The sequence below is a fragment of the Colletes gigas genome, unplaced genomic scaffold (genome assembly GCF_013123115.1).
Source record: "Colletes gigas isolate AHSC1104 unplaced genomic scaffold, ASM1312311v1 Colletes_gigas_Sc00006, whole genome shotgun sequence".
NCBI lineage: Eukaryota > Metazoa > Arthropoda > Insecta > Hymenoptera > Colletidae > Colletes > Colletes gigas.
The window spans coordinates 8,528,265-8,544,790 of record NW_025106635.1 but is presented as its reverse complement, the minus strand read 5'-3'; positions in this window follow the sequence as shown (position 1 = coordinate 8,544,790).

Genomic DNA, 16,526 nt, shown 5'->3' with positions numbered 1-16,526 from the left:
TTGCCTTAAATACAAATTATTCAGTTAGGATCTTAGTGGCATTATACAGCGGTGATTATTTTTTTAGATCGAAGAATCTACTAAATATCCAAAACAGAAACGAAAGAATAATATAGAGAAATGATTTCTTTTAAATAACGTATCTTTTTACACATTTAGTTGCTTAGAATTGAATTTTGTTTTATCTAGGACTAACTACCTACATAATTTCCTTTCCTAATAACAAGAATGGTTTGAAGTAAGCATGCCAAACACGCGACCAGTAGGCCACATGCGGCCTGAAGCATTAGGTTTTGAGGTCCGCTTGACCTTTCTATTATAAGCATTATTATTTGCTCAGAGCACTAATCTTTCAATAGCGTGGGGTTCAAGACCGTATTTTGACAAAGTTCCTCCATCGCTGACATATTATTCGAGGGGCCTCTCTATACCACTTTATTCTTATTTTCAATTTTCTTTTCGACTGTTTAGAGCAGTTTTCAAGCTTGCACCGAAATGCAACATGCATCGAAATAAAATAGCATGATAAAACAGTATTTTATGGTAATATCTTTTATCAAGATACAGAGACATTCAACAAATCCTTAGTTTGGCTAACGAAGAAACTCAAGTGCTTCATCTTCTGTTGCATAATATGCCTTATCAGGAATCTAGAAATCAGGAATCACAGAAATTGCTCACAATGACATCTAATAGCTCTGCAGATTCAATCATTCAGCTTGTATATTGATCGATAAATAACCAAGGAATAAATTCTTTCTTCAGAGATAAAATAACATTCGTACAATAGAAAATTATAGTGTTCTTTAAGCACATGACTTCTGAAGTTGTTATGCCTATATGGCGTGGAATAAGAAAAAGCTGAATGCCCTGAAGCGTCAAAGAAGAACTCTTTATGGACTTGGTGGTGAAATTCTGTTATTAACGAGCGAATTGAGGAAATACTTTAAGAAGATGCGTTCGTTGAACATGATCGACAAATCCTGCAGCTGGCATTCGTTAAATACTTCGGTCAGAGACTTCAATAGACATTCGTGCAGTTCAAAACTCTGATCAGTTAAGATCCGAAAAATCCAGGCACAATATACACGCGAACAATGTGGCGATAATCAAAGGAATTAATTAGAGGACCGTGAAGCGATAAATTACACGTAGCCATCGAAAGAATTGTGACGTAACGTCGCTACGAATGTATTTCAACGTACCGTTCGAGTGTGAGAGAACGTTTCAATGCATTATTCAGAAAATCTCGATCGAAAGTGTAACCCCAGCTGCATTAGGCGAACGCATATTCATGTGAAAAGGAGATGAATCAAAGGATGTTGCGGAAAGCTCTTCATACGCAAAAGAATAGGGCGGAGGTAACACATGTCTGATATAGCATAACACTCATTTGCTATATTCAACAGTTGTCCGCTTCGTCGAAGAAAACTCTGATAATAAGAGAACTTACTCTTTCTAGTCAAAAAGAAGAACGAATAAATATTCTGAATGTACAGTTTTTGACTTTGGTATTATTAAGTAAATCAAGAAATAGAACAAAGAAGAAAAACGAAACTACAAAGGTACCTGACAGATTTATCAGTTTCAGTAGATTCTTTTCTTACAAATGTGCAGGATGTTGCTTTAAAATAATTCGTTCAATTTTTTTATTTTCTAAGTATTCTTTAAGTTTTAAAGCTTTCTACGGATGTATGAAATTAAAAAATATTGCAAGTTCTTTGCAGAAGTAAATTTGTAAGTCATTCGAATTTAAACTGGGACGTAGGTACACGAAGGATTTAAATATAAGCTTTCCCGCCATGAAGAATTCCAACAGTAACGATCGTCACTCACAAAGTGCAAATAGTGAAAGGGGTGGCGGGATCGATGGAGTGGTCGAAAAAAAAAATCGGGCATAAAATTAACAGTATACAGCTTGCAGAATGCAGTTTGTTGCTCGCCGGCAATATTTCACGATGGTCTCTCCCGCGAAGAGGGAGAGAGGGTCCGTTCTCGAGGGGGGTGTGCAACAATGGAACCCTTTACCCAGCCCCTAGCGCCCAGCCAACATCCATACATCATCATTCATACCGGAAAAAAAACCTGGGGGCACCTATGGCAGTCTACGCTGGAGGGGCCTTCGAAATTTCAAAGTACCGAGTACGCATCAAGTACTTTCTAATGCTACGCTGGTTTTTCGGTTTCGTCTCGTCTAAGTTCCACATTGGATTGTAAGAAGTTTCGAAGCTATTGTTCTCGGTGGTATTGTTTAGACGGTTTCGTGAAACAACAGAAATTTAAACGTAACGAAAAACGAATAAGGTTTGTTCAAAGATGTGCCATAAATACACAGTTTAGAACGCATTTAATAAATGTTATAAAGAAATATTAAATTGCAAATGATACAAGTTTTCATTTTCATTGAGACTCATATGCAAGACAAATGAAAGTATATGAAATGTTGTGGTACAGAGTGTATACAAACAACTATGGTCAATTGATTTAAGAATGGTTCGTTATAATTTTACATAGAAATAAAAAGATGAAATACATTTTCCTTCATTTTTGTATTTTTATGTAAGTTTAGTTTAGTACAGTAAGTTGTAATAATATTGTACACTTTGAGATTCAAAAATGTAGTAGAAGTTTCACCTCGACGAACTACGATATTTCATATTAAATAAACTCGATCCAAGATCTACAAAGAGACAACCCTCCATGTCACGTCCCAAAACAGAAAAACTAAAACCAACAGAGGTTTCCAAATAAAACCGTGAAGTTTCTGCGGTCATTGCGTTTTCGAAAACCGGATGGCACCCTTTAAAAAATCACCACGCCCCGGAAGGCCAAAAGGGGTTGCACTGGCAGTAAACAGTGACGTGTGAAACTATTGCAGAGGGTAGGAAAATATATGAGGAGCCTGGAGAAAAGCGTAAAAAGTCGTTTCGCTGTTCGTAGATCCCTCTCTGTCGGTCCAGAAATATTTTTCGTGGTGAAATTTTGACGATCTTTTCGAAACGTTCAGTAGATTATTTTTAAACATACGATGTTCCAGCATCGTGCAAAATAATTAATGATCAAAAGAGAGAAAAAATTGGAACACAAACGAAAGACTTGGAACTAAACGAAACCAAAGAATCTATATACCTAAGTAATGTTGATAATATATAGAGTAGACGAATCTACAATTATGAAAATTATATTTTTCCGTCTGCTGCCAACTAAAACACCCAACGGACGCACAGTGTGACATTTACTCTGAATAACTGGCCAAAAGTTAATTTCGTCAAAGTCGTTTCAGACTAAATAAAACTGTCACCTGTTGAAGTTGAGTATTTAAGCTACAATGTGTTACCATTTCAATACACACCAAAAGATTAGTTAATCAGTGTTTTATGTAAATGAAAAATATTTCATTTTGGCCAGCCAGACTGTCCCACTGGGCGATCGTTCGTTGCAGGCTAGATCTCATCGATCAGTCTTCGATGTGAAACGATTCTGGGACGTCGATTTGTTATCCGTAGTGCGAAAAAAAGGTGAAAGGATGCAGAATGAGAAACGTAATCCGCTTTTCGGAAGGAGGCAACCCCTTCGACGGGTCGTCGGTCGTGTCACAGCATGGGTGACTGATTGTAAAACCATGGAGTAACCCGCAAAGGGTTGCCAGGTCGTAGCGAAGAGGGAGATGGACAGTTTAAAATTGAGCCTCGTAATCGACGTGTAATCCTCTAAAGCCGTGACAGCCCGTAGATAATGGAGCACCGATCGGCCGATGGGTGGCCAGTTTGTTTTTCATGGCGGTGAGATCGATCGACGATACATTCGCTTCTTAAACGTGTCCAATGTTCGCGGAAATCCTATGGGGGTTGGAACCCAAGTTCCACTGTTCTTAAACTTACAAAAGATATTTCTTATAGAGATACACTCATTTGTATTTAGTAATTCGAAACAAGAACACGTCCAATATCTTTTTCTATTCCTAACTTAATGCCAACACATACATACACTTGAAGAAAGTAACAAATTATGAAACATGTTATCAAGCAACCCTTCTACTTTCTTCAAACTAGGAAACTGGGTTTCAAGATTGACGTGTTGTTCGAGACGAAGCTTCTCAAAAAATAATAATTTTATAAGACACATTTGCATTTCAATTTGTTTGGCACCATGATATAGAATCAGAATACATTAAACCAGTCTTCCAGAAAACTGACCTCGATCTCGAAGCATTACGCGCGGTCTGTTTGCTGCAGCTGTTCGAATATTGATGGTGACAGCTTTTTACGCGTTTGTGAAAAACGAGGTGGCATAGTCGCAACTATTTTGTCAACTAAGCCGCACAGGGATTTTGGCACCTAATTTTTTGCTTGCGTCGCGACAACGGAGACGGACGTTCCCCCCCCCAGCGAAAATCTCCCCATTGTTGCGCGTGTCGGGCTAAAAAACACGGTGCGTCGTTGTCGTAAACATTTTAAATGTACAAAATTTACGCTCGAGACTCGACGCTGTTTTTTCTCGTACAAGTCCGTGCAGCGATCGGGATGGAATTAAAACTATTAGAAACTAATTAGCATTTCTCTGTTCAGCAGTTCTGATCGGTGAAAAGGGGGATGGGCTGACATTCGCATTATCACGTTTGAGCGATTTTCATTTTGCTTGAGCGTTCGTCCGGAAAGACACTTTTGGGGTGACAAACGCGGGGGCTACAGGTACCGGTGCGTGTTCGACTTAGTCCCTTCCGTGTTGTCATTCGCGTGATTCATTTTTTAAGTCCCTCGAAACATCATTAGAATATTAAAAGGCACGGCGATCGAAACATTTTGGAGGATTACGTTTCTGAGCTGCACTAAAGAATTAATAGAATCCGAAGCTACGCTAGAACAGTATCCATTTGTCGATTTAAATATTTACTGTATACTCAATACGCTCAATATAGCGTATTATGGTTTTAAAATATTGAACACCTTAGTGAGAGATGAAATGAGTATCTTTGAGGGGTAAAGTAACATTTTTTCCACCATAATCGCAATAAAAATTATTTTTATTGATTCACTGCGTTTGAAACACGTTGCGATCGAAACGATCTGCTAGTCAGGATCTCGTTTCTAGGGAATACCCTGCTGAGAGATTCTTTTGTTCGCGTATCTACCGAGGATTCGTCCTCCTTTGTCCCGAGGGAATCTTCGCATATTATGTTCGTAGGTTTCCCTCCTAGGAACGATCATTATCTCTTTAGAAACCCAGTGTCCGCGATATGAACCAAATAATCTGTACGTTATCCCTTTTATTACTAGAAAAGGAATTAACAGAGTCTTTGGAAGGATTAGAAATATTGCGGAATATTTGTTATCTTGTATTGGATCTTCCTTTCATAAATAAAGCAATGATACTTGATTTGAAACGTATGCATCTTGTACTCAAAATTGCTCATATTCAGATTAGGTCTGGATTACATGTATTTACTTCTCGTACATGTAGTATAGACATTTAACAATAAATAATATTTAATAGGATGACCTATTTTATGCTTCATGACCTATTACGATTACGACTATATTTACCATTGTTGAATTGAATAACAAAATCTAAACTGGAAATAGAATACAAAATCTGATTTCCTTCAGCATTCCTGAAGAAGGAACTGACTTCGTTCCTTATGATTCAAATAATTTTGCAGAATAAGCTTCCCTTGTCAATGTTCTGGAGAGCAAAAAATAATGACAACACTTTTAACGAACCCCTCAGAAAATCATTTCTCTGTGTGTATTTATTTGTGTTCGCTGCCTCAACAGGCTTTGCCACCCTCTACTTTTTCCGTGCCTCGTTCTGACGTAACGTTCATAGAAGGTCAATGGCGCGTGCAGCCTTTTTTTCTCCTTGATATTATTTTACCACGAATGGCAACTGTACTACTTTTGCTCAGCCACCGGGCCGAGTCGGTCCACTTCATTTTTAAGTGGCCAGTACTCTTCGTCAGACATCTGCGTTTATCTCTGTATACTCGTTCCATCCATTTTGCATCTAATCGTACAACAGAGAGTCCATATTCGATTCATTCGCTTAGTAATCTCTATTCGTAAACACGGGATACAAAATTCTGTCTGTTTGCTTCGATCAGATAACAAAATATTGAATTTTACAATTTAGAAAGTTCAATGAACTATGCTTTCATTGATAGAATGTGACTTTTTCAAAATATTGTACAGGATAAAATTAGAATAAAAAACTCAAACCATGGAGCATAACATAAATTATTGTACACGTGATACGAAAGATAATCTGAATAGAGATTAAAATAGCTTGAATGAAAATGTTCAATGCTGGTTAAACCGAATCTATCAAAGTTATTGAAATCCCCGCCGCCATTGTTGAATATGTGTAGCGATCAGGAAGCACGAACGACTCGTTTCAGTCGACGCGGCGATCATGAATCGGAGTTAACAAATCCGTTGCCGCGAAAAGCAATACAATCGATGTCCTATTAGATAACTGAGACAATAGAGTGATAGCTGGAGTGCAAACATAATAGTAATGGCCCCCGGTAACCAGGAACTGGGATGGGAGATTAAGATCGGCCATTGTACGTCGTCGGCGTTTATGGTGCTCGCGCACACAAGAGCCCTGGCGTTAACGTCAAAAGGCGTTACTCGCTCGAATAGGCTCACCTGGTTGTAACAGAAAGGTATCTGATTATTCGTACTAGATGAGATTCGGACTAGGTTTTAATGTGCCCTCTTTGTTTCTGTTTCGATCCACCTCGATGCACCCTTTCGCCACGAGAAATGGCGGTTGCAAAGTTTCACCCTCTTAGGGTGAACTCGTACGCGGATTAATACGAAACGATGTTAGAAGTAACTTGGTTAGAATATTTAATTTTGCAACATTGATACGGGGTAAATTTATAAATTGCTTTTGGAAAAGTTTTTAAACGAACGCGCGGGGTATTTCAGAGTCTTACTAAAATCATAGAAAACTACGAGAATTTTAACCCATTTATAGTATTGTTTTAAATTTATACTTGTTGCCTATGAACGTCACATAGTATTCAAACGTGGTTAAGTTTTGTTGTAACATTTTTTCTTTACATATTACGTAAAGTTTAACTTGAACTTCTATTGAAACGCACAAAATAGACTTCCTATAAAATTAATAGTGAATGAAGATTGTATATTCTTGTTCGATACAAATGTTCTCTACTGTATGTCTGATATTCTACGCGCGTCGCGTATTATTAAGCTCAACACTCGCTGTGTCGAGAAATTCGACTGAATAATTGCGGTACGAGGTATAATTCTCAACACGTAGAAGAAACATCAAAGGAATGGTGCATAACTATCCTTACACGAGTGTAGAATTATACGCGAAGTGGAGTATCCAGCGTTATTGCGTTATCGATCGCCTCGCTCGATCGAATTCTTCCCTTTGATGTCGGTGGGGTGCATCGAGTGGCCTGGATCCAAGATAATACAGTTTATTGTCGGTCGAAGGGTACGAATTCGTTTGTACCAACATGCAAGAGATCCTTTATCTCGATCGGATTCAAGTGCGGGTGCGTACGATTATCCTAGCAAAGGTCTAGTAAATCTTAATTTTTCCATTCCATCACAATTTTGTTAAAATTACCCCCCATAATGGAGTGTGTTCCAAAATATAATAAATATACGATTAAATCTGTTTCTATCCTCGGTCGAAGAAGAAAGGAAATCTACAAAAAATATCAATTGAATAACCTTTGATATGATAAGGATTGATCAGGTGTAGAAAATAATTTAATGAACAATGAGAATAAAAATGAAGATAACTTGTGATTTAATCCTTAAGGCTTGAATATTACAGGATATTATTATATTTCCTCGGTATTAATATATTATTGTTCTTCTTGTTTGAGTTATATAAATACTGTCTTGTATATTATGCAGAAAAATTCAAACGAACGGGTTCACGACCCCCGTTTGATTTTTGACAGATATTCGTGTTTGCCCACTTCATTGACGGCTGAATAATTTTATTTCATCGTTGTGCGTATCTTAATTGAAACGCTCTGCAAACTGCCACGAGCGTTTCACGTGGGCCAAACATTTACCGACATGCAAGCCAGGTTAAATATCCCCAGGCGATCCTTCGACTATCGTTCTGTACACACAAACTTTTTCCTGTTCTCGATACTGTCATCGTGGTTTGTTCTCTACATCGAATGATGCTAAAAATACTACTGAGAAAATCAATGTAATAGTACTTGATTTTTAAAAAAATTTTTAAAATATTTACGATATCTCCAAAACGAAAAGTCAGATCGACATAAAACAAAGATCATTTTAAAAGCGAGACTTTGCGACTATTTTTTGAGCGTTTAAAAAATTCTTTCTAAGTCTGTGTTAATATAACAGCTCGAATTGTTTGTAATAATTGTGAGATATAAAATCCAGGTCGTAGTATGGAATAGATTCGATACATCTAACGAATTGGGAATGCATTACATCGCTGCACGTGCTATCGAACGATTCGCACGCGTTGAAGTCACGTGTCACGAGAGGGTGCAAGCATTCAAATTGAGCAAGAATTTCTCACCGATTCAAAATCGCCTTTTATATCTCAATTACACTTATTTTGTCGCTGCGTTATGCCGGCACACGTCGTGACCTATGATTGGCCACAATCGATTTGTCAGTTGATATTAAAGAAACAGGATATATGATGTATAGTATATTAACGTGAATGTATAATGAAACATTGAATTTACAGTATACTGATGCACTAAATTAAATAAATTATATAGACAAAATCAATACTTTGTATAAGATCCCAATAAATATATTTTTTAAATTGGACAAAAACATACATGATATTTTAAACTCAATAATAAATATTTATGAAGCTATATAATAATCTTTTTCATCATACATTCGTAATTTGTTAAAAATAGCTTCAAAAGACCCAACCAAAAATCGTATTTAAAATTCGTTTAAAAGACTTAAATTAATTAACACTCTGAAGTGGTTTGACTGCAAGAAAATATTTGCTAGTATAAAATTAAATGATTTGAGAATATCGTAAATTTAATAGTATTCCTGAATTAAATATGTTACTATTACTGGTACCGGATGCATGATATTGAATACAATTTAAGTGGATAAAATTTTCTTAATACGACTGTTGTGCTAACGCGATCGAATTAGCTGGGATTCTCTTGTCGACGGGAAACCGGCTATGATATCTCAATTACAGCCACTTTTACACGCTGGTGGCCGAGCCACGTGCGTGTCGGTGTGAAGTTTCCCGCTATCAATTTCTCAAAGCCAACCACCCAGTGATAAAGACACGTGGCGATGGCGTTTAGTCGCGTTTCGGTCTTCCTGCTCACGTGCCGGCTGAATCGGGCACGTGACTATTATTACACACGGTGGTTACTAATTCGTGGTGTGCCATCGAAACGAGGAAGGAAGATCGATTCGATGGTGCGTTGAAACGATGTCAACGTACAGCTCAAGGAAGATAACTGTTTCGTTCCTTTTTCCCGTACCTACGTGTCTTCCTTAATAAAAAATTAAACGATGAAACTTTAGAAGAGACTTGTTCCATGTTCAGCCTCGCGGATCTAAGCTACGGAAATTGATACGTAACTGTACTTCCTACTAGTCTATTGTGTCGTCGAACCTGACACAGTCGATTAGAAAACGGAAGAAAAAGGGAGCAAAAAATTCCAACACCTGGCTCCATTTTTTCGTTGGTCCGGAAACTATTACAACTTAATAAGTAAGACAGTCGTTTAATTTTTTAAAAGCTCACTTCCGCGTGCTAACAAAAACCATCCATGAAATGACTTTCCTGTCGATACGTTACGACTCTACCGATCTGCCACGTCCATTTTCCAAGAGAGCGGAGGGGCGAACGAGGGAAAATCAAACACCGTGGCTACTCGCGACTGCCGTGGCGAATCGATTTTAATGCATCGCAGAACGTGACTTCGGGGGTGCGTGCCACCTTTGTGGACCACCGGTCGTGTAATTTCAAGGTATTTAGGCTCCTAACGAGACCGACACCCTCGAATTTTCCCTTCGTGAAGTCGCAAATAGATCGTGGATCACCGGAACCATTCCTCCAATCTAACTTTTCTCAGAATAATCGGCGATCGAGATTTTAAATCACGAAGAGGTAGTGTAGTTAAGCTAATAGAAATCCCGATTTAAATATTAAGTAAAATCACTTAGTTTCTAATATTCTAGATCCATAGTTTTATTTAAAAAAAAATGAATTGTAAAAGAATAGAAATGAGAGATAAGAGAATAATTTTCTCGTGTTTATGACTTCGTATTCTAATTGCAGTAAATTTACTTACAGCCCCTACAGTTATTCAAGCTTGGCAAGTGACCTAAGGTCACGTTTCAGTAGGTCTATACTGGCATTTTATAAATTACATTGATCATCCCAATTAAACTGACTGCAAAATATCGTAATCGGAATCTCGTATCACGCCCAAGCCCTAGATCCTTTCCAGCCAATCGCCTTACCCACACTTTAGCATTTCGAGCTATCGCCACGTGCCGGTCACGTGAGCCTAAAACGCATCCCCGATGCACATCGCCACGTGCGCGTTTTGCACGCGACATCGCTGTTGATTCAAGTATGGATTACTCACAGATAACACCTCCGTGGAAAAAAAAAAACGAAAGAATTACAGCGACGAAACGACGATCCATCTCGTTCGTAGCTAAAACGTCGCGTGCCACCATGAGTGTTTTTTTTTGGAAGACTTAAAAGAAGAATGCACCGACGAAATTTGTTAGTTCTTTCCATCGATCCTCCAAAGAACCTAAGTAGCTTAAACATCTGCTGGTATTAAATTTCAATAAAACTACGAGTGCAATAGAAACTTCCTGCCTAACCAGGACATAACAATAGTATAAATTGTTATTTAATATAATACAATAGAAATTCTAAGACCTTAGACTTTTAAATTTTAATGCACAGTTTACTGGGGATAAATGTGTTCTTTTATCCGTTCTCCATACTTTTCCACCAGTCTCTTCATCAAATTACAAACCAAAAGTGATATTTATTTCATCGAAAAACAAAATGCAACGCTCCAAGCGGCAATTTCACGTTTCCATCGCGATCTTCACACGAGCCTCGAGTTTCTTACGCGGAGATTTCGATGGTCGTTTAATACTCTTTTACGAAATTTCTTTGGACCACCCCCGTTTTGGCGGCCACCCCGAATTCCTGGTGAAGCGTGCGCCCATTTCACGGTCGTTCCTTGCGGCACGGTAAGGGATGCCTGTCGGTCCCTTTGAAATTCATCACTTCGCGGCAGAGATCAGAGGGAAACCGCGAGGGAAGGATTTTCGCGCTTTTGACCCTTCAAAAGTGTGCCACTTCAGCCGATTTTCACTCGGTTTTTCCCGAAATCTTCCGCGATCGGCGAAAATGTTACGTGAACCGAAGCGTCGATTCCTTTTTAATCGAAACGAGCCCCTGAGCGTGAGATTCTCGAGGGTGGACTTCCTAATTCCGTTTCAATGAATTATTTCTTCGTCGGATTCCGCATTCAGACCGAACGCCGCTTGCATCCGGATAGCGGAGCTTTTTTTTCAATGGGAACCCAAGGGAAACAGGAAATTGTGGTCGAGATTTATGGGGCTCCTGTTTCGTCCCTGTTAGTAGAAAAGGGTTCGATAAAATCGAGCACCTTTCGATTATTTTCTCATCTGATTGTGTGGCCACATTTCGTGCAGACTGAAATCTACGCAGAAAATCAAAATTTCCTGCCGAATGAGTTAAATTGTGATAGACAGTTTATAAATTGTTTGGTTATTTTCAGCAACATCAAAGATAATTTGATCGTTGATTAAAGTAAACGAGAAGTTCACTGTAATTACTCGATGCTCGTTGAAGGTAAACACTGCACACCCTAATTACATTTTCAGCGAACTGGAAGCGTAACTAAATTGAAACCGCAGCTCATAACCAGATGATTAAATAAAGTATTAGTCGTCGAGCGAAATAATGGGCCGCCATCTCGTATTACTTCACTAAAAAGTCCATCAATTATCCATGATGGTGACGACATTCTCTAATCATTTGCATTACTAAGATTCTTGTGCTTTGGTTAGAGAGTGTTAGATTTTGCTTTTACTTATATTTCACGTTGTTTACCATAATGAAATAAACACACGAATTGTTTTTTGATTACATTACGATACGAAAAGATAGAGTATGTACAATATTTTCTAGTTTTCTCATAAAAATAATACAATAGTTTCTTTTATATTTAAATTCGTAAATATCAAAGTCAAGTTGCACTTGGACGTTTAACTCGTGTTTTGGCTGACCGTAACGCGCGAGAGGTAATAGTTATCGTCTCGTGCTCGGTGCGATTATTATGAAAAAGTAATGTAACGCTAGGTCGTACTCGGAAACGGAGTGGTCAGAGGGAAAAGGGGTGAAAGTGTGGTGGGGTCGAAACGATCACAATCAAAGCAGAAGCCGGTGTACTCGATGGCGGGACACGTCACTTTTGTATTTCCGGTGGTGCTCAATATTCGCGGCTCGAGTTAGGTGGATAATAAACCGAAGTCAGGAAAGGGCGCTAATGACGTAATAAAAAAACTAATCCCTATTCAAGCGTTACAATTCCACGTAAATTGGACACAAACTGTAACATAATCGTTCACGAAATCGGTGAAGCAGTAATACCGGTGGTAAAACTTTTATTTGTGATCATTTTTCAGCGAGGATTTCATTTTCGTGTTTGTGACATTTTTCTGATTAAAGTAAGACTAAGTAAAATGTATTATTAAGATAGTTTATTCTGATTGTGGAGGAGCCACGAGTATGATATTCAAATTCTTACATCTACTCAAACAGAAAATTAAAATGTTAGTACACAGTTCTATCCACATTGTAATAATAAAGGCAATGTAATAATTACTATTATTATTTAAATGAAGTTGTAAATTATGATAGCAAGGAATAAATTGCAAGTAAGAAGAGAGCTTAACAAGCTCAGATTGAATAATTTGGATAGGAAACGATAATCGATGCAAGGAATTCCCTCGATCCTTCGATACCACTCAGCCTCGTTATCGCATCCCTTCAGGGATCGCTCGAGGACATCCTTTTGATACAAGTAAAATCTCGTTTTCTTACCCTCTTTTGGTTAGTGGCGGGTTCGAGTCTATTTTTACAACAATGAAAACTCGAGTGAATCAGAAAAACGGAATCCTTCACAAAATTTTAACTGCAGTAACCGTTACCAAATTTTTGAGTACAGAATCAGTATTCTTAATCAAATAGTTCTGTAAATTAAATATACCATTACTGTAAAATTCTAATTTAATAGTAACCTTCTGTATTTTATTCAAATTATTATGAATTTATTCTATAGATCGATCTACTACCGATCGAGCTACTAATATCTTTATCAGAAAGTTTAAAGTTTTTGTAATCTTAATATAACAGAAATTATTGTATAAATCAATTTATCGCGACAATGGATGCCGTGCAGAAGGGGTCAGTTCCCATCACTATTTCCAAGATACACGATGATATGAACTCCCTCGTGGAGTGTATCAAACTAAGAACCACTGCGATTCGTACGTCGAGCGCCAAAATACGGACAGATGGCTGGTTGGATCTCTTCAACGATGGTGAACACGTCGGTGAACGTCCCTTCGTTAGTAGTCGTACCACCTATGACGGAAACGTACAGGGTGTAACAAGCAAGAATCGGTCATAATCGAGAAATCCGCAACTATTGAATGAAAAGATTTTAATTCAACAATACAGAGTTATATTTTCGCATCTACAATGCTAAATACTCGTATAGAAACTCGGAAACTGTTTGCTATAGAATTTAAAGAATTTTTAAAAGCTTTAAAATGTCCATCAAGATATACATATACAGTAGCGAATACTGAAACATTTTATAGATAGATTAAAAATATTCAACGATAAAATAAGAGTTAGGCCGAACTTCTGGCTTTTGCAAATTCGATCGAAGTACGATGGCGACAGATTGGGCTCGCAAAATGGCGGACCATTCATCTACACCCCGTACATTGGCGAAGCGACGCACACGCACGTTTAGATTGTTCCCCTCGTGGGTGATGACGCACACACGTGAGCTAAACAATAGTTAAATCAAGGTGAGGGGTGGCCAAGGGGTGCTGTGGGTGTTTAATGAGCTGCCAGCCAGTGACTGTAAGGGGGCAAGGACCGACTGAGAGGGGTACGACGGGGGTAGAGAGATTTTTTGGGGTGCCAGGAGGATGGTGAAATCTATGGGGCACGAGCTACGGCACCACTTGACTGTTTATGGGACCGGCACCGTGTAAAGTGTAGGAATAACATTGCATATGTTTAAATGGACTCAGGCTGGTGCCTCGTAGCAATGCATAAAGAATGGTACAAAAGTTATAATCAGTAATGAAAATTGATATATTTTATCGTGCTCTTATTATCACTTTTTCTAGATCGAGAAGGGAATTGTAAATTTGTTTAATTACGAGAGCAATAACTCGATAATATTTTCTATTTTGTTGCACCATTAAAAATTTATATTTTTTGCAATTGATACAAAGTGCCATACAATATAGTTATATTAAAAATACGATATCGAATTTTGATTTGTAACATTTTGTTTATGAGAAGTTGTTACTTTAAGAGATATTCTGTGAAAGAATTGTTCACAAACCGTTACTACTTTATTATATATGAAATTGGAAGATTCTGAGGGGTCGTTAAAAAGTTCTCAGCCCCGTTTGACTGACCGCTGACCTAAGACCACGCCGATCACCTGAGCATTCACGAAGGTAACGCTTCCGTGAAATTAGGCTGCTTCGTTTCTATTGATCCTCCTTGAAGAAGCGCCATTCATCATATTAAGTTACTATTTGCCGGCGATTTAGAAATTTGAAGGGCGCTCCGATTGCGATATTGAGTTACTATTTGCGGACGATTTGGAGAATTAGGGAAAACCGTTTACTCGACGAATTCATGAATCGAGCCAGCTCGACCGTGGAGAATGAAACTTTATATCCACTGCCGTTACGTTTACTGTTGCATGGATCATTCTTACTAATAGATCCCGACGTTGGTAATTTTTTAGAAACGATTATTTCGCTTCTCTGTACCATTTCAGTGTCAATTTTCAGTTTGAAAAAGATTTTACACTGGAAACCATTCTAAGAAAATGTTTTTTTTCATATTAGAAGATTGAAGTAAAAGAAGAATTAAAATTATAAAATTATTTATTCTTTCTTCATGAATTTACACAATTTTTTAAATTGTTTGTTGAACTTTTTTGGCAAGACTCTATTTGAATGTATTTGGAATTCGTCGTGTAAAACACACACACACACACACACACACACACTGAGGGATGTAAATCTGGAGATGAAATGTGTTTTCAACGTGCGTGTAATCCTGCCTAAGCTCACCCTACAAGCCCAATAAAACGTACGCTGCTACGAATGCTTCACAATGACGTTAAATCAATGATTTGTCCAACGAGCCTTTGGACCAGGTTTTAATCCCGGTTTTACATGTGATTAAAAGCTGGCTTAAGTGTCAGGGCGATTGATGTTATTAATGAACTACGTCAATAGGAAACTATATTAAATATAACGGATAATTAATTTGTTTGCGTCAACTACAAGAAACTACGAAGGTATAAACAATACATATTAATATTTTAGGTAGTGAATAAATGATCACTACAGATAACAAATTATAAAGCAATATAAACAATCGTTTAAAGTTCATGTGAACACTGTCTTTGTGCATATTTAATACTTATTAAATGCAACAAGCTTTCAGGCGATGGTTTCGATGACGAACAAATTAAAATTTCAACGAAATATTTTCATACCTAGATAGTTTCAATTACGTTGTATAAATTTTTCGTGGGTTAAAAATAAAATTCTATGCGCTGCCAAACAAAGAACAGTTAGCGTTATCGTTGATCGTCGAGGATTCGATGATGCCCGATCGACTTTGGAGGACTGGTTGGTCCCTGGACCAGTAATCCACGTCATTCCGGGATGAATGCCTGGCTGGCTCGGGCATTCTTCAAGTAAATTATAGTCTTGAATGGCAGCGCAGTGGGGGGTTGGTTGGCACGCGTACATTGGGGTACACCTGCCCCCCGTAGACATCTGTCCCCTATATTTCCATCGCGAGAGTCAAACCATAGCGTGTAGATTCCTGGCAGTTGTTGTCAGATTCTTGTTAACGACTTTGAATGTCGCAAAATTGTTATTTCCAGCTTTATTAACGCTTTATTGCTCCGTATTCCTCTTCTTTACCATTTATTGAAACGACTCTACTATCCAACGGGGAATTAACTGTTCAATTCGGGCGAAATGTCCGTCCTTGCAACGTAGAATCTTGGTTTGTTGGATAATAAAACGAGTCACTTGTAGACGCATGTGTTTTTAAAACAAAGTTTTGTGTGCAATTCAAATTTAGCATCACGATTTATTAACTTACTCATAATGTAAAACTTTGAGGTATTTCTAATATTTTCAGTCTTTCAAATATGTCTA